Source organism: Gopherus flavomarginatus, chromosome 3, assembly GCF_025201925.1.
Source record: "Gopherus flavomarginatus isolate rGopFla2 chromosome 3, rGopFla2.mat.asm, whole genome shotgun sequence".
NCBI classification, from domain to species: Eukaryota; Metazoa; Chordata; order Testudines; family Testudinidae; genus Gopherus; species Gopherus flavomarginatus.
Window position 1 is genome coordinate 196,171,438 of NC_066619.1, and position 18,592 is coordinate 196,190,029.

The following is an 18,592-nucleotide window of genomic DNA, read 5'->3' on the forward strand; positions in this document are numbered from 1 at the left end:
CAATTCTTTCCTACCACTCTTTCCCTTGGCCACGTATTTTCAGAAGTCAATCTTGGGAATTATTTCTATGCGGCAGATGTCAAAAGATATAACCCGTCTCATTTCAACTCATTTTCCTCCTCTTAAGTTCCTGACTCTGCCACAATTTCCTGTAAACAAACAGGAAAAAACTAATTTCCTACTATAGGGGGTCCCTGGTATACACCTCCCCCTTATCTGTTGTTTCGCATATCTGTCGCTCATCAATAGGGGATGATCTGAGTCAGTTCCACGTCAGTCCCAATCTGCATATTCATCGTAGGCAGTCAGAACCCTCCCTCTCCTCCCCACTGAAATCAGCTGTTTTGAGGCATGCAGGAGGCTTGGGAGGGAAGAGAAAGGAGTAGGGACAGGGTGCGCACAGAGGAGGGGCAGAACTTGGCAGGAAGAGGTGGGGTGTAGGGGGAGCGGGAAGAGGCAGGGTGGGATGGGCTTTTCATTATCCATTGCCCTTTTCAATAACACAGCCCCAACATATACCAGGGACCCGCTATACTAATTGGTGAACACCTTCATCTCTCGGTCCCCATCAGCTCCAATCCAGTATTCATTCCTATCACGATTGTTTATTAAACGTAGCCACTATCTTTTTTTCCTTCTGTATATTTCACCAATGTCTGCCAGCAGTGAAATCTGAAACAGTGCTCTCATCGGACACTTCTTCAAGCAATCCTTTGACATTCATGCCTTTGGGTGTTCTCAACTATTTTAAATACAATTTTATAATCTCCCTAAATCCCAACTTTAATAATTTTGTTATGTCCAAAATACAATGGTTCATCTCTTCAGTTGGGAGAAACAGATATTCACCATCCTCAGAAATCTTCACTAGCTTCCTGACCATTTCAGAATTCAGTTCAAAATCCCCCATCATCTTCTTCAAGATCCTACATGGAATTTCCTCCATGAGCTCTGATCTTGTTTTTCCCTATTTTCTAGCCTCATAATGGTTGGGAGACTGTTCTGAGGTGATGGCACAAGAACAACAGACTTCCTGCACTGAATAAGGTTACTGTCAGCCCCAAACTCAAAACCCATCCATTCAATATTATAGCTTCCACTAGCTGAACCTCCCAGTTTTCCTGTGTTCTAGTTTCTTCAGAAACTTGGCATACATGCACTCTTTTTCATCTCTGTCCCACTGCACATACAGCGCTAGCTACAGCAAGTATTGTAACCTACGTAAGTTTACTTGAATATGCTGTTGCAGACCTTAAATACAAGTATTCTATACAAGAAAAATATAGACTAAGCCTAATCCTGCACACCTCCCAGCTCCATCTGGCCATTTTTCCTGACCAATTCAATCTCATTGGATTGAAATGAACAGCAGATGCCCTCAGCACCTTGCAGGGTCAGGCAGGGTACAGCTCTCTAGGCTCTCAAAGTACCTCCTTCCCATTCTCACTAAGGCCACCTCACCTTGAAACTCACAAATCCTTCTTTAAATCACTCCTTACCCTCCATTCAATTAGCCAATCCCCCGCTCCCGTACAAAACTCTCCAATATTTCTTGACTCCCATGGAGGATGCTCTTTCTCCAAGATGAACCTACTGTGATAAAAAGTCACTCGACCCTTTAGAACAGCTCTTAAGTTTTGTCTTCCCCCTAACCAACTATCAATGAGGTTATACTCTCTACATAAAGTCACCAGAATTTTTCCCAAATTCTGATTCTAAATATTCCTGGATTAGCTTTCAATTACTCCACTTCAAGGAACAGAACATTTTTCACCTGAAAACCTTATTTTGAGCTAATTAAACTCAAAATGTACTGTATTTAGCTTGAAATAAAAATTCTATTTCTGAAGACATAAAAAGTACTCTTTCCTCTACTTTATTTAATGTCTTCCAAAAAAAAAAAAAAAAAAAAAGACTGGAAGAGCAGAATTCAAAGTAATCCTTGATTGTGGAGGTCACAATTTATACCTCTCCACAGAGCATTAAAAGCAGTCTCCAACATACTATTGCACAGCCAAATCAACAAACAGCAAGGGGTGGTGACAAACAGCTGAAAGTCTGCAACCAAAGGAAGCAAGAGACACTAGCAAATTTGATTTTTGTGTCTTAAGTCAATCGGAAGAAAGAAGAGACAAAAGATAGGGTTGCGAACCTTCCCAGATTGGCCAGGAGTCTACCAGAATCAGCATTGTTCTCCCAGTGACTACTGAAAGCAATCCAGGAGATTTTAATAGGTACAGTACAATTAATGACATTACATCAAGTTGGGGAGGAAAATCTCCCAGAATAGCTTAGCAACCATAGACAAAGGGAATCCACTTGGGGAAGAAACCTTTAAAAATTTCGTAAACCATGATTTAGAAGTAGGGCTTGGTTTATTTATGAAACAGAAAACAGGATATTAACAAGAACACATATTTAAGAGTGAAGAAATCCAAACCCTTTACAATACAGGCTCTTGGGGCCAAGTTCAAAGGTGCAATCTGGTCCCTTTATACTACTACTTAGACAATGCAAAGCAGCTGGGTGCTGGCCACTGATAGTCAGCAAAGAATCCTCTTTGCAGAGGGGAACCTCCAGTGACAAATCTAGAGGAGATAGGTCACACACCAGGGATCCCATGTGCCCCTATGTTAGCATATGGATATGCTAGGGACAGGATGGAGGCAGTGCTCCACTACATTAATCTTCTGCTGGTGCCAGGGACAGACTGGCACAGAACTTGGTAACTGTAATCTGCTCCCTGATGCCTCTCACCACATGCTCAGTTGTGCGCTCCCACAGGAAAATTGAGCCCTTGTACTTTAGGGAATCCACTTTAAATAAGTCCTCTGAATCAGAAAGATACAGTCGCATAAGTGATAGGACCACCTATAAAGTTTAGATGTGGATTCAAACATTTCCAAACTTTGGGAGTGTTTGGATCCAGAGTTTCAGCATGCGCTCATCTCTGGCAGACACAATACAGAGAACTGGAGAACTCCATCCCCTCAGAGAGTGAGGCCCAGATCCTTAAATGTATTTAGGTGCCTAAATACCTTTGAGGCGCTGGCACTGAGTGTTCACTGATCTCTGAAATTCTGAATGGCTTCTGATAATTAGAGGCCACACATTTAGCCTGCAGAAGTTACCGTAAACGGCATGGTATATTTACTTACGTCAATGAATTACTGTACATAGTGCTGTTTCTAAAAGGTTATTCAAACAAAAAACACCTCTCAGTTAAGTATTACATATATCCAATTCTCAGTACAGTTGGACAACGTTAAATGACTACTACAGCAATAGCAGATTATTTATATGGCAGTTTGCCTGTGCGCTTCAGAGATCAAAGTCCCACTGTGCTAGGCACTATATACTGTACTCTGCCCCACCCCAGCTCCCCAAAATAAAAGACAGTCCTGCCCCTGAAGAGCTTACAATCTAAGTATGTGACCACAGACACTGGCTGTATGCACCAAACCAGATGTAAAAAGCACAAAGGAACAATGAAACAACTATGCACAACACAAAAAGCAGGGGTCACAGCATGCCAGTTTGTCTAATTATCGTCTTTTTTTTTTTCTTGGTGGGTATAATGGCAGAGGAGTGTTTTAATGAAGGGAGTTGCAGGAGGACAGAAAGGTGACTTTAAAGATATCTAAAAGTAACTCATTCATCAGAATGAGCATGGGAAAAGCATAAAGGTGCTTTGATGTTTAATGCTTACCATTGAACTCCTTACATTTGTTTCAATGTTTCAAACTTTTCCATTTTAATGTAGCTTGTGAAAAGCTATAAGTGTCTAATGGATTTACATCCTTTGAATTACTGTTAATTTATAAAAATGGTATTAATATTTGAAAATGTTAGCTCACGTTTTAAACCAAATTTTTATTTATTAGTGATATTCAGAAACCAAGTACATGCAAGAATGTTTCAAAGAGAGGTCTTCAAAGTAAAATGGAGTGGTTTTTAATTTAGGTCACAGTAATACGATAAAATAGGTTTTAAAGTTTTAAGGTTCAGCGTCTTTTGACAGACACCAGTACATGAGTGAGCAGTCAAATTGATTGGCCTGGGGAAGCACTCATTCTGGACGTGCTCTTTGGCCAGTGCCAAACACAGCTGAGGTTGCATCAGTTGGCCAAGTGGGAGATGTGTGCATGTGTCTGTTTTGCACTTGTCTCAGGTGTTTGGGCAGACTTTCTGCTATGCCCTGGTCTATGCCACTAGAAAATGGCATAGCCTGGACTGAATCAAACCAGCTCTCTACTACTTTCTGCTTGAACTCAGCTTAAGATGATGATGCAGTAGTTCAAAAAGACAGGGATTTTTAAAGATTTATAGTTGAATTTCTTGGGCTATGTTGACAATTGCAGGATTCCAGGTTTAGCACTATATTTAAATGTGCTTTGGAATTCTAGGTTCTTTTCCTTCCCCATCCCTTCCATTCAGCTGAATACATGGTAGTGCTAAATTTCCTAATTAATTCTCTCTCTCTCTCTCTCTCTCTCCTCATCTCCTTTATCCTGTAGTAACTGCCTCAATCTCTTACTTATTCTGAATATTAGGAGCACAGATGGACAACGGAGTCAGGCTCTGCAGCATTACCCCACCCAACACCAATGGCAGTCTCTCTCTGTCAGCTCTATGGTGATCAGGATACTCAAATGGGAGATGTTGAAGAAGTTTGGATACCACAATTTTCTCAATAGTCTTCTAGAGAAAAGGCAAACTCAAGACCGGGCAGTAATTAGTGAGGTTGCTGGCATTAGGTGTAGACTAATTTCTATTTTAAAATGTTATGGTATGCATAACAAAGATTTTAAAAACTATAAAGATATCTATTTAACCAGACATTCACAATGTACAATATCTCAAATAGAAAAATGGCGTAAGGGTTCATCTTCTAGGGCATATACAAGATACTTTTATTAAATGAAATATTCTGATGTTCAAATGTTGAGGAATGTTTCCCTATTGTCGTCATTCCACAGAGCACAGTATCTCTTAAATTTATAAAATCAAGAGATAGAATGGGTTGGATGCTTTACAGTCAAGCTTTTCAGGCTACTCTCAAAAGATCTGCCTACCAAATCAAAACATTAAATCTTATACTGAGTGACCCTGATTCCAGGCTGACACTGAACTCACTCATGCTTCAGAAGGGAGGGAGAAGTTCGCCATTTTCAGGGGCGGCTCTATACTTTTCGTCGCACCAAGCACGGCGGCATGCCGCAGGGGACACTCTGCCGGTCGCCGGTCCCGCAGCTCCGGTGGACCTCCCGCAGGCACACCTGCAGGAGGTTCACCAGAGCCGCGGGACCAGCGGACCCTCTGCAAGCATGCCGCCAAAGGCGGCCTGCCTGCCCCCCTCCTGGCGACCGGCAGAGCTCCCCCCACGGCATGCCGCCCCAAGCATGCGCTTGGCGTGCTGGGGCCTGGAGCCGCCCCTGGCCATTTTGCATCCTCCAGATTCTGAGTCCAGCCAGGTGCCAGGCCAGGTACCCCAGTGTAAGCTGGAGTATCCCTTTAGATGCTCCAACTTATGCTCAGTTGCCTATGATCCCAAGGCCTGTTCAGGCAGCCAAGAATAACCCAGGCATAAGGACATTCCTGCCATGACCTCTTCCCCCAGATATGCCCCTATACTCTTCCTATGCTGAGGGACAGGAAGGAAGTGCCATAGTACCAATACTCTACCTCTGTGCATTCCTACACTGATATAACTTCCAAGTAAAGACAGTGTTTGTCCTGTTTTGTGCTGCCAGATCAGAGTACAACAAGAAGAGTGGGGGCCAGTATCAAGGCCAGTACCTACAGTGCATCAAGCTTTGAAAAAAATTTACCAGACTCCTACTAGTCCAGATGAAAGATACTTGTGACATCACATTTGTCCCCTGACTCAAAGCCATGCTGTAACAAGCTAGCAGCATTTGCCTTACATGCCCCATCCTGGTAATGGGAGTTGTCCCACATTAATGGGATCTGCTAACTCACTGAGGGAACCAGCTTGTTACCCTACCCAAATATAAGAGATGGGAGTCTCTCTTTCGATCAAGCAGATACAGGAAGTGTAGGCAGAATAGTATTGATCTAAGACCAGTAGAAGCATCCAAACATGAGAAGATTTGAGCTCAGCTTATGCTATCTTAACAATTTCTGCACTACTAAAATCAAAACCTGTGAAGAGTGCAAATTTAAGTTCTAAATAGGGTTTGAGCTACTTTTGAGAGCAGAAAACTACACCTGTGTGCGCACATGCTTGCTCGTTTATTATTTTAATTTACATTGACATGTATTCACCTTCACACTTGAACACCTTCTCTCAGCTCAAATCTAGGTGAAGAGGAGGCTCTCTGCTTCCCAGCCCCTCCTCCACACATAGGCCTGATGTTCCTTGATTCCCACTCCTGTCTAGTGAAGAAGCAGTGGCTCCAGGTACTCTGCCATCTCGGTCCTCTCTTACCTACCATTAAAACAGTAGCCTTCACTGAGATCTGAATCTGGCCCACAGACTTCACAAATGGCTAAGTATCATTATCTCCATTCCCCTTTACAGATGGAGAAACGTAGGCAGAGAATTTGAGTGATGCACTCATGGTCTTGCAGTGAGCCAGCAACAGCACTGAGAACAGAAGCCACATCTGAGTGCTATCCTGCTATCCTTCGCGCCCCAGCCCGACCGACCCAGCCCTTAGAGCCAATCCTTATCCCGAAGTTACAATGCTGGACAATGCTGCCTCCACTATGAACTTTCTAGGAGCGACAGAATATGATCTCCATTTAAATTTTATTTAAACTATTTTTAATTAAGTTACTTTTAGCAGTAGACAAAAGACCAGATTCGAATCTTAATTTAAACCAGTGTAAATCCAGAGTGTCTTCACTAGTTTCAAAAGACTTGCTCCACTATAAACAGGGTCAGAATCTGGCCCTAGGCATATTACTTAGGAAAGGAGATATATAAGCAGCATTGCTGATGGCACAACAAAGGCTCTGTTGAATTATTCAGTATAACAGAATAAGCAATTAAAAAAAGCGTTCCAAAAATGTAAATTGGAAACTAAGGTCATGACTACTAGTGTTGTCCCTTGTTTACTTTAACTATGGCAGATAATGCATTTGTTTTAAAGTAGTTTGAATTCCACATTATTAAAAAACACTTCTGCTTTGAGCTTTGAACAATAGTGGGAGATACTGCTCTTTTAGATCACAGAAATAGAATCCTGAAGCCTACCCTGAGTTTATGGGACCAAAACAGCTTCTGACAAAAAAACAAGGGATTTTCCCTGGGCCTGTGGTAGATATTTATTATTATTTTAAACAGTCATAAAAAAGCATAAACATACATGAATTAGAGTAGTTCAAGAGCACCAAGTTATTAACTGTCTATATATTTATTAAAAAGTGAACCACAAACCTGAGGTGAATTTCCACTTTATTTTTACCTGCACTATCTTGTTTTGATTAACTGAATGAGACAGAGGAGAAACAAAATAAATTGTACCTTCAGGCGAGATGCCCAGCTCTGTCAATCTATTGTAATGTGCCAAAACTGATTAAACTGGCGGTAATTTAATCAAGTTTAAAATGAGTAAGCATAATTTTGCTGTTTTCAAAACAGGACAGTTCTGTATTCTTTTGTTTATACAAAACTTAATACATATTCACGGATAGCTCTGAGACGGTGAGTCATTCAATAAACTGAACCAGTGCTGGCTTAGATATTTAAAATATTTATAATGAATGTACCTTCCTAGGCTAGTATAGAAAAAAAATTTTTTTTGGAAATACAAAAAAAATTTGTGTAAATACAAATAACTATTAGCATTTTGGTTGCAAGGAGCCATTCCTATAAGATTTGGAGCTCGCTTAGCTCCAATCTCCCTTTAGGCATGATCCTCTTCTCATTCAAGCCATTGGCAAACTTCCATTGACTTCAATAAGAGTGGAAATAGACTCAATGTGTGCTGCAAAGATCAGTATACAGCTGTGCCAGTTTGTTTACCCAAGAAAACCAAAGACTGCCACTCAAGCAAGAGTACTGAAATAAGCTGCAACACTAAATAAATGGTGCAGAGTGGTGATTTGTTAGCTCTGTTTAAGTCCAAGCAATAACAAGCAGCATCTAGTCTCCTATGCTGACATGGAGAATTAACAAAGATTTCTTTGCTGCAGATAATAGATTATAAACATTAAGGCTGAATTTTCAAAAAACTGCATCAATGGTTCATCTGCAAGAGTGTCTACTCACTTATTGTGCCTTCAAAAACCTATTACATATGCAAAAGTATTCAAAAGCTATCAAGGATTACCAAAGTTTGAAGCTGTAAAATGTATTAGCGTACTAGCAGTAAAGTCAGGGAACCATGGCATTTTGATCACTAAACATTTCTACATGTATCTATTTTCTTCTGATAGTGGTGCATTTTTTTTAAGCACTGTGTTGAAAAATCCAGTTGCTTTTTACGTTAAAGAGATTTTTTTTCAGTTAACAGATTTAGCATTTCACGTGCTCTGAAATATGTCCATTTCCCCCACCCCAACTGTCCAATGTTAAGTGCAAAGTACCACACATATGTATATATTTTGACAGCCAGTGAAGACTTAATCCCAATGTCTGAACAGTTTCTCTTAGAATCTATAAGAAGCAAAAATCTAAGTCAGAGAAATAAAATCCAATTTATTAAAAAAGTATTCACAGGGTTCGATCAAGCTGCGATTACACACGTTTACTTGCATTTTTTTTATATATATATAAAATACATTTTTATATATATATAAAAAATGCTGCTCAGAGATTGGGTATAGAACTCCTACAGTTAAGGTCATCTGATCCTTGCTTTTATGTTGTTAGACAGGACTGAGATATCTAGGCCATCGCCCATTTGATGCCACACAAATTGACTTGTGGATTTCTAGTCAATTTGATTCCCTCACATTCTGTAGTTATCTTGCTACTTAAAATTATTTGTTTTTAAAATGGCTGTTTCAATTTAAATCCAGACGTATTACTAATGAAAAATAATCATTACTTTCATAGCACCCATTTGTGTGCTTATAATCATATCTTCCCCCTCGCCCCATAACCTCAGTCTTCAAGGCTGTACATACATAATTTGCCCAATTGTTTCTCATGCACAGTTCTCTCCAAATCTTTCTTCATCCTAGCTGTCCTCCTCTTCCCTACCTATGGTGACCAAACCTGTACACAGCATTGTGCTTATTTCATCTTCCTCTCTGATGATTCATGTAATCAGACATTACAAGCACTCTGGAAGCACTTTAAGCCATATTATTAAGAATGTATTACCATATCATAAACAATAGGCTTGATTTTCATTTACACTAAATCCCTTTTACACTGCTTTGGTAACAAAAAGGGGACTGCAGTTACACCCACTTTAAGACCCTTTACACTTCCAGATGAATGTAAAAGGAGCTTGTCAACATACACAAGTTATACCTCTTTAAGTATACAAGTACAAAGGTGCCTTAGCAGTACAGCTTATTCACCTTCCATTATGGGAATAAGCTACACTGGTATCCACCACCTTTCTATCAGTATAACTGCATTCCCACTATGGACTGTACAGGTTTAACTACTTCAGTAGAACAATCACATCCCTAATCGAAATACTTATATCAGTTCAAACAGTTTGTGTATAAACCAGGCCTTACAGTATAAATTAGAACCAGGCTCAATACATCTACTAAACATATTAATCAGGTCTTACCTGTTTATTGGTTTTAATTGTATTGACTGATAAAAATTCAAGTCTACACAGTTTTAAAATAAATATAATTACATTTTCAAAAGCACCTAAGTGACTTAGAAACCTAAGAGATGTAATATCTTTTATTGGACCAATTTGGTAAAAAAAAAAGGACATGCTTTTGAGCTTACCCAGAGCTCTTCGTGTTTCTCTAATATCCAGGCACCAACACAGCTACAACTACACTGCAAACAATTAGAAACCTAAGAGACTATCAGAAGTGGTACTTTTGAGCCTCACTGAAAGTGAGGTGAAAGTTAAAGTCTCACTGAAAGTGAACAAGATTTAGGAACTTTGACTTAGGAGCCCAAGGTTTTCAGAAGTGACTCAGTCTGTTAGTTGCTGTTGAAAACATTACCCATAGTTTCTAATGGATTTGTTACAGTTAAAAATGACTTAAGGCTTCTTAGTATTGTATACTGCCATCTAGTGTAGAATGTATTTATGTTCCAAGTATCTGACAGATTCAGAACATGAAAATTCTATCTTTTTTAAAGCAAAATGTTTTCATACAAATAGCAGTCAACATATTTGTATATTGTTTGAAAAACAGGGGAAAACAACACTAAATTCACCTTAACAAAATCATTCCAATCTCATAAACTTAAGACCAGAGGGCATTGACAAACCTGAAAGTTGAAGAAGACCTGAACTGCATGCGTACAGATAAAAATCCAACCCGGATTCTTTTATTCTATTTATTAAATATTCAGTAAACATGATTTATTATGAAGATTTTTAATAGATATACCAATTAGAATGTTACAAGTTTAGCAGCTCTCCGTGTTAAAAATGCTATAAAATAACTACTGAAAACTATTGTCAGTGGTTAAGAAGCACAGCCTTGACCTCCCTAATTTCTCTTTTTTGAGTTTATTTCAAATTTAAAGATTTAATTGTTTTATCCCAACTTGCTACCTCTACATGTGTACCATATTCCTTTGTTTTACTGTTCAATCATTGGAGCTTATCATTTTTGAATGAAAAGCCTAATCCCTCTGAAGCTGAAATGCAAGCTGTTGTACATGTCTTAAAGAAAGTTTGCTCAATGATCAGCGTGAATGACAATTTTCCCCACACAGGGAATGTTCCTATCATTATCGCTGCCAATTTGCACAACTAGGCTGTGTCATGTGACAGTCCTACAGCAGCCTCACTAGTTGTTTGTCATGACAGTTAGTGGCAAAAAAAAAAAAATCAGTTTAACTTTACATGCCAGTCAAGTTACTTTGATTATAGACAAGAAGGTATTCTTTCCACACAATCCCCACCGTTTATAATTTCTATTTACCAATCTAAGACACTCCCTTGAATGGATAACTAAAAAAGATCACTAACAGTATTGGATTGCAATTTTCCTGAACATCAAGTGTCACTTAAATTTTTCAGAGTAGCAGCCGTGTTAGTCTGTATCCGCAAAAAGAACAGGAGTACTTGTGGCACCTTAGAGACCAACATATTTATTTCAGCATAAGCTTTTGTGGGCTACAGCTCACTTCTTTGGATGCATAGAATGGAACACACACGTTTCCTGTCTGTGTGTTCCATTCTATGCATCCGAAGAAGTGAGCTGTAGCCCACAAAAGCTTACGCTGAAATAAATATGTTGGTCTCTAAGGTGCCACAAATACTCCTGTTCTTTTTACTTAAATTTTTGAGGCCAGATGCTGTTCTTTTGTCCAATGGTGTGTACTGGTCTGATTACATTAAAACCAGTTGAGAATTATTGCATATTTACACCATTATACTGGGGAAAATTTCACTCTGTGGGCCTGATTCCCCAATGCCAGGTACAATGTGTAGCCATTTACATATGTGCTAAGTGAGAATAAAAACACTACCAAACCAGAGTGGAAGCGCCTTTATTCCCACATTGCATAACACTACAATTCTGATTTGTTACTGTTTTACTTCTATGCAAACTGAGTGTAAATAACTATACAAGGTGCAAGCCAAAATCAGGCCCTACATATTTATCCTCATCCCCTGACTTAACACAGATTGAGCTTTTCAAAGTCATTTTTATAAAGAAAACACACACTTGACCTATAAGCTTAGAACATGCTTTAGGTATCACTATACTGCTAGAAATGTTTATAACTACAAAAAAATTACATGAAATCCTAGCATAAACTGTATACAGTGAAAGTTTATTTATATGTAGCATAATCTGTATACAGTAAAATCTCATTTCCTACAAGAGTTTCTCCCTATTAATCAAAACAACAAGGAGTCCAGTGGCACCTTGAAGACTAACAGATTTATTTGGGCATAAGCTTTCGTGGGTAAAAAACTGCACTTCTTCAGATGCAACCATATTAATCATAGTGTATTATATGACTACCTCTTACAATGACCAGAAAAACTGCAGTTAAGCAACTGTTATTAACAAATTCTACTATACTTGTCAAATTAGCATCTTCACTGTACTTGACAGATTTACTGCAATGGCAGATAAGAGCAATGGGATAAGAAGACTGGTGAAATTATGACACAGTACATACAAATATATAGGAACACTTTCTTTTTCAAGAGAAAAACCTAAGTTAGTTCTGCTGCCCATTCAGACAAGACATAAGATCATTTTACTATTTTGATTTCTTCACCTTTAAATAGCTACAGAACGCTTTCTAGAAAAATTCTCGGTGAGCACATCCACCTCTGTGCATGCATTACATAGGTCTAATAACATGGGAAATGCCTTAAAAGTACGATGTTTAAAGGATAAAAATTATCTACCAAGGATACAAAATGATGTTTTTAAAAAAGCGTTGCTGCACAACAGCATATGATCATGCAATACTGATTCAGCCGGTCACAGAAATGAACCCAATAAATTATATCATGCATTCAATATTATAGTATGCCAGTTATACAACTATAGCTAATGCTGTCTATGAGTTCTAATTTTAAAATCCTTTCCAATGGTAAAAATAAGTGAAACTTAGAAATGTCTATGGGCAATAATCACTAGAGGGTAAGGGGAAAAAGATTTAGTATGTCAGACTTTCTCATGAGGCCTATTTAAAATCTCAGACTTTATTCTCTTTTCACTTTCCACCTGTGTAAATCAGGATTAACTCAATTTAACAATGAAGTTACACCAGGGTATGTGAGAGGACCTTCTGGACCCTTCTCTTTACATGTCTAACTAAATTTAGCTTATAAAACAATTTTTATAGAAACAGTTTTTATGAAAAATAAGACAAAGAAGTAATTCTACTTTTTTTTTTAAATCTGTGCAACTAGTTGCATTGTATATGAGTATTTAACTTGTTGTTTGTGAATTCACACCAATTTCTAGCTACTGCACTTATAAAAGTTCAAGGGAAGTAACGGAAGCCCCCCCCCCGTCACTGGAATCATTTAAAACTGGACCGGACAAACCATTTGAGAATATACTAGCAGGAGAGAGACAAGAGAAGACTAATACAAGTTCTCCCTCTCTAATTTATATGACAAAATAGTTTCTCTCATAATCTCTGCTCAACAGTCAGCTGAGAAGTGAATTCATATAGGTTCCCAAGTGCACTGAGTGGAGTTCAGAGTTCTCTGCTCTCTCAATATTGCCTTATTGGATTTTGTGTCAAGACAAAAATAAATTAAAATCTCTTATCAACGTGAAGATATTTCTGAGCTGAATTCTGACCAGACTTAAACCCTGTACAACCTCCTCTAACACTGATAGGACTGCCTGGTTGACCAGGGCTAATTCCTGCTCACCTTAATCTAGTGACTAGTACCTTAATTTCAGTGGGACTATTTGCATGAATAAGGCAAGCAGGATTTGGTCCTGCACAAGTAACTCCAAATAATACCATAGGGAATTGTGTGCATAAAATCCCATACAAGTTCCTGAATTAGAGGATAGAACTAAAAGTCTCAAGTAGAACCTATGTCATAAATTTAAGACAAATCAGCAGGAGACATTGATTGCCCTTCCAAACAAACACTACCAACAATTTAAGTTTTTTTATGATTCTGTATTTCAGTCAATGCTTTTTTAAAAAAAAATATTTTTTTTGGCTAGTAATTAATCTATAAAATGGATTAGTCTTTTGATATTAAAGTGAATATTGCCAATATTTGTTATTTAGACTTATACATGTATAACATCATTTTTTGAAATGTAAAGACCTTTGAAACACAGATGTGGAGTGCATATGTAGTCAGTGAAGACTAGAAATATTTGCCGAAATTTTAATATGATTTGTACCAACCTGATTAGCCAGCTTTCAGTATATGTAATTAAACAAGCATAAATATTCTCCAGACAAGAAAGATGGAAGGATAAATATATGTTAGATGAAATCATGATTTTATAAACTTTCATGAAAATGTTTTCAATTTCTTTAACTTTAAGTCACTGTACTTAAATTTATAGTAAATATTAATCAGCAAGCCCAGAAATTCATACATTACAGGGCCACATTCACATTACTTTATAATTTGTGCCTCAGTTTGTGGGAAGAGCAGTGGTACAAGGACTAAATCTCATTTCCCTTCCTGGCTGATACTATTTTATGTCACAACTGTCTTCAACTTATTTATATATAGTGTCTTAGCTTTTGACGTCTACTACACTAGAGTATATGCTGGTTAACACCTAATCATTTGTAACATAGTTAGAGGATGCCAGCTCTGTTACCGGTCTAAAAAAATTAAACCACAAGGAGGAGGACTCTACTCCCAACACAACTAGTTAGGTATCAAACTTTAAATATTTTTAATCACTCATTAAAAAATGCCATGATTAGTGGATTTAAATAACTGCCACATTTTAAAGAAGCACGTTCTGCAATTGCTGAAGGGGTGATAATTTCAGGCTACATATTTTTCTTAATTGATTAAATGCATCCGGTACCACAACGGAGATCAGATAGCTCAAAACCTGTATTAAAAGTGAGAGGAACGCCCAGCGGCTTTTGCTAATAAGTTACACGCAGCAGCAACTAGGCTCATCGTCAGCACTGAACTGGTCTCCCTTTTCCGGGCAACCTCCCTGTTTGGTACCCGGCCGCAACTCTCCTCAGCAGCCGGGGGCAAAAAGGGGAATCACCCACCGATCGCCACCCATCCACCCCTGGGTCGAGCCCCAACGAGGAGGGAAAGAAAGGGTGACAATAAAGAAGGGGCGGCAGATCCCCCAACATTTCCCGCACCTCGTGAGGGGGCAAGAGCAGGCATGAGTGGGCAGAAGGGAGCAGCAACCGGCACCCACGCGGGGGTGGGGAAGCGCAGCAGCTGCCCAGGGCCCTGCTCGCTCTCTCTGACCCAAGTAGTTGCAAGCCCCGAACAAACTCCCCAGAGCCGCGCCTGCAGCAGATCTGTGGCTCTGGTGCTTTGCTGGGCTGGCAGGTGAAATGCCCAGCCCGGAAGACAGGCTTTGCAAAGCTCCTGGCTGCGGCATCTTCCAGGCTCTGCTTTTCAGTTAGCACCGGAACACTGAGAAACTTGATTGGAGCGGCGGACGGAGGCTTCACCTGAGTTGCCCCCCTCCAGCCCCTGCTCCCCTCCCCACGCAGGCAGAGACCCCGGGCCGTCCGCACGGTCATTACCTGGCTTGGAGCAGGGCGCCTGCCGCGCAGAGAGGCTCGAGCCGCGCTTCCCCCCGGGGCGCCTGTCACTCAGCAGCTGGGTAACCTGCTATTTATAGTCCGGAGCCTCTGGCCGAGACTGCGAGAGGAAGCCAGGAGCCGCGGCGCTGCTGGGCAGGGAGACCCGGCCGGCCACCCACCCGCAGCCGCAGCGAGAAGTTGCAGCGTCCGCCTCCCTCCGGGCGCGTCTCCTCCCAGTGTCAGCGCAGCCCGCCGGCGGCGGCCCCCAGCTCGGCAGCGGCTCCGGAGTCAGTGCCCCTGGCGCCCGCCCGCCCGCGGGGAGAAGAGCAGCCGCGCGCTGCAGCCGCCTCCCTGCCTGTCACTGCGCAAAGCGGCCCCGCCAAGCCGCGCTCACAGCGAGGTGACCTGCTGCGGCTGGAGGAGGGGAGAGCGAGCCGGCCGTGTGGGAGGGGGAAGCTGCCGCTTGCCAATCCCCTTCCGCCGCCCAGAGGAGCCGGGCGCCCGCTGCAGCCTCCCCGGGGCCACAGCCCGGCAGCGTGGGCAGAGCTCCCCTGAGTCCGCCCAGCCCAGCCACCCCCGGGGCACTCTGCCGAGGGGCTGGAGACCCGTGCTTCTCCCTCCACACCTGACCTAGCCCCCAGCTCCCCCTCCGCTGGAGAGGCCGGGGCACAGCCACCCACATAGATGCCCCCTCCTGGCCAGGGGAAGTATTAGTCACGCCTCCCCACAGCTAGAAATCGGGCATTTTACGAAAAACAACTCCATTAACTGCACTGGACTAGAAGAGTATTTGGGGTGGGGTGGCGGGTGTCCACACCTTGCTAATGGAGAAGGGATTTTACTGAGGGACAAGCCTGATGGTGTACCTGCCCCACATCTAGCAGAGCATGAACGCTTTGCCCCTCCGCATCTTGCAGGCCTGTCATAATATTATCCAATGTTTGGCAAAAGATTAATACGCTGTTATGCTGGAATGTAATAACTGCTGTCATGTACACCTTTACAGTGTGTTAGGCTAAATGGAAAGACCAATTCACTGCCCTTCATGTAGTGGTAGCTGACAGCAATCGGGAGCCACCACCCAGGGCAATGGGTTTCATGGCAAGGCCTATCAGAAGCTAAGCTACACAGGCTGAGGGGTTTTCCTTTGACTAGTTGCAAATGTAGGGGTGAGGTGATTGATTGGTAGCAGATGTGTGGGTGTTGGGGTGGGAAAGCCTGCGGTCAGACAGAGAAGCAGTTGAGAGTGTGGCCCTGAGAGGGAGATGCAGATGCTGGTGGCACAGAACCCCCTGGAAAGGCAGGCTTGGAATTTGAGGGTAAAGAAACTGCCTCTTGTTTGTTTCCACTGTGTTTGGGGAAACAAGAACTTGTGTACATTCCTGGTGAATAAACATTATTACACCAAAGAAATACAATACCTGATTTGTAGCCTGCTGGTGTGCTGAAAACACTGTTTGCCATATAGACCAGTATTGTCTCCTTCTACTTCTCTGCTGGAGTGTCAATATCCATCCATTGTCTGTCTTATACGTCAATGTGGGGGGTGAGAGGAGAGAGACGGGGACCATCTTTTCTGTTTGTATAGCTCCCAGCGGGGTCCTGGTCCATGGCTCAATCTCCTGATAATTTGATAATACAAATAATTTCTCCTGCCAGAAATAACCTCGGAAGACCCAAAATATTGGCTAACCATTCAGGCCAAAAGTGGCAACAGTGTTCAGTCTATTTTAACTATATAGATGCCTCTTAATGTTAGAGGTAAAACAAACAAAAGAAGCTAGGGGAGGGGGTTAATCAGTTTACAATTTGCTTTTTATGCATTTGACAACAATTTGTCTATACTCATTTTCACATTAGTCAGATCCAGATGTTTCAAAGTGCTATTGGGATCAATGGAACTACAGGTACATAAATCACTGCAGGACTGGGCCCTTACTTAGGCCCATCCTGTAATCAGATGTGCATAAGCAGACTCCTGTGCGATAACAAAGCCCCACAGGAGATGAGCTTTGCTGGATGTACGAGTCCACTCAAGCAGGGCTTATTGCAGGATTAGGCCTTAGGTTTTGCTATACTGAAAAATACCTTTATAGCCATCCATTGGTGATCAGAAAAACCCTGTGCATTTTTTAAATTAATGATTTTGAAGAGTACATACTATTTAAAGAGGGTCTTGTCAGAAAGTGAGGCAATAGGAGCAGAAGGGACGTCTGCTTTTTAGACTACTGTACATTGATGATCTGGTCATCTGTTCTAGCAGTATCTTGCATGGAAAATGAGGTCCCTAAAGTGTGGGGCACACCTCCTTAGAGGGACATAGCAGGTCTGGGCCAGCCCCCACAGGGGCATGGAGGGAGCACAGGCCAGCCCCACCCCTGGCCACAGCTTTTGGCCCCATCCCTGGCATGGCTCAGCACTCATCTGGGGGCCTTACTGCAGCTCTGCTACCACCTAGGGCCAACGCTGGGGACTGGAGTTGAGCCATACCCAGCTGCCAGCTCCCACCTTCCATCCTGGTTGCTCCTGCCCCTGCTCCCAGCCTTGGTTCCCAGCTGCCAGGGGCGGCTCTAGACATTTCACCGCCCCAAGCACGGCATCATGCCCTGGGGAGCGCTCTGCCGGTCGCCAGTCCCATGACTCTGGTGGACTTCCTGCAGGCGTGCCTGCGAAGGATCCACTGGTCCCGCGGCTCTGGTGGACCCTCCATAGGCATGCCTGCGGGAGGTCCACCATAGCCGCGGGACCAGCGGACCCTCCGCAGGCATGCTGCCAAAGGCTGCCTGCCTGCTGCCCTCCCGGCGACCGGCAGAACACCCCACGCGGCATGCCGCCCCAAGCACACATTTGGCATGCTGGGGCCTGGAGCCACCCCTGCTGGCCACAACTTTGGCTCCTTTACTCTGCCCCCTGTCAAAAAAAAATAGGTTACTCTGGAGGAGGGGTGCAGAGAGGGGTAAAGGGGGGACCGCTGTGCTAGAGGAACATGCACTCACTAGAAATATACCACATAGATTTTTAAGGCCAGAAGGGACCATTGTGATCTAGTATGACCTCCTGCATACCACAGAACTTCCTTGTATTATTCTTGTTTCAAGTTTGACAGTGCCTCCTTCATAATTTCATAGAATTCATGTCAACGTGGAAACAACAAGCAAAAATACATTTCAGAAAAATCCCAAACCAGCCAAAATAAACTATATTTTTATTATGGAGACAGAACATGAAGACACATTATAACATCAAAACTTTCAGAGTTGGGAACCATATTTA

The 18,592-nt window shown here is 41.9% G+C and overlaps 1 protein-coding gene across 1 annotated transcript in view; it reads right to left on the reverse strand.

The window, feature by feature from the left end:
• The window catches only part of INPP4B (inositol polyphosphate-4-phosphatase type II B), a 508,181-nt gene extending 492,667 nt beyond the window's left edge, over positions 1–15,514 (reverse strand). Inside the window, exon 1 of the mRNA XM_050946302.1 lies at positions 15,320–15,514. The gene's annotated coding sequence lies outside the window, so the exon portion shown is untranslated. The remainder of the gene's footprint in view (positions 1–15,319) is intronic.
• Between the last annotated feature and the right edge of the window lie 3,078 nt (positions 15,515–18,592).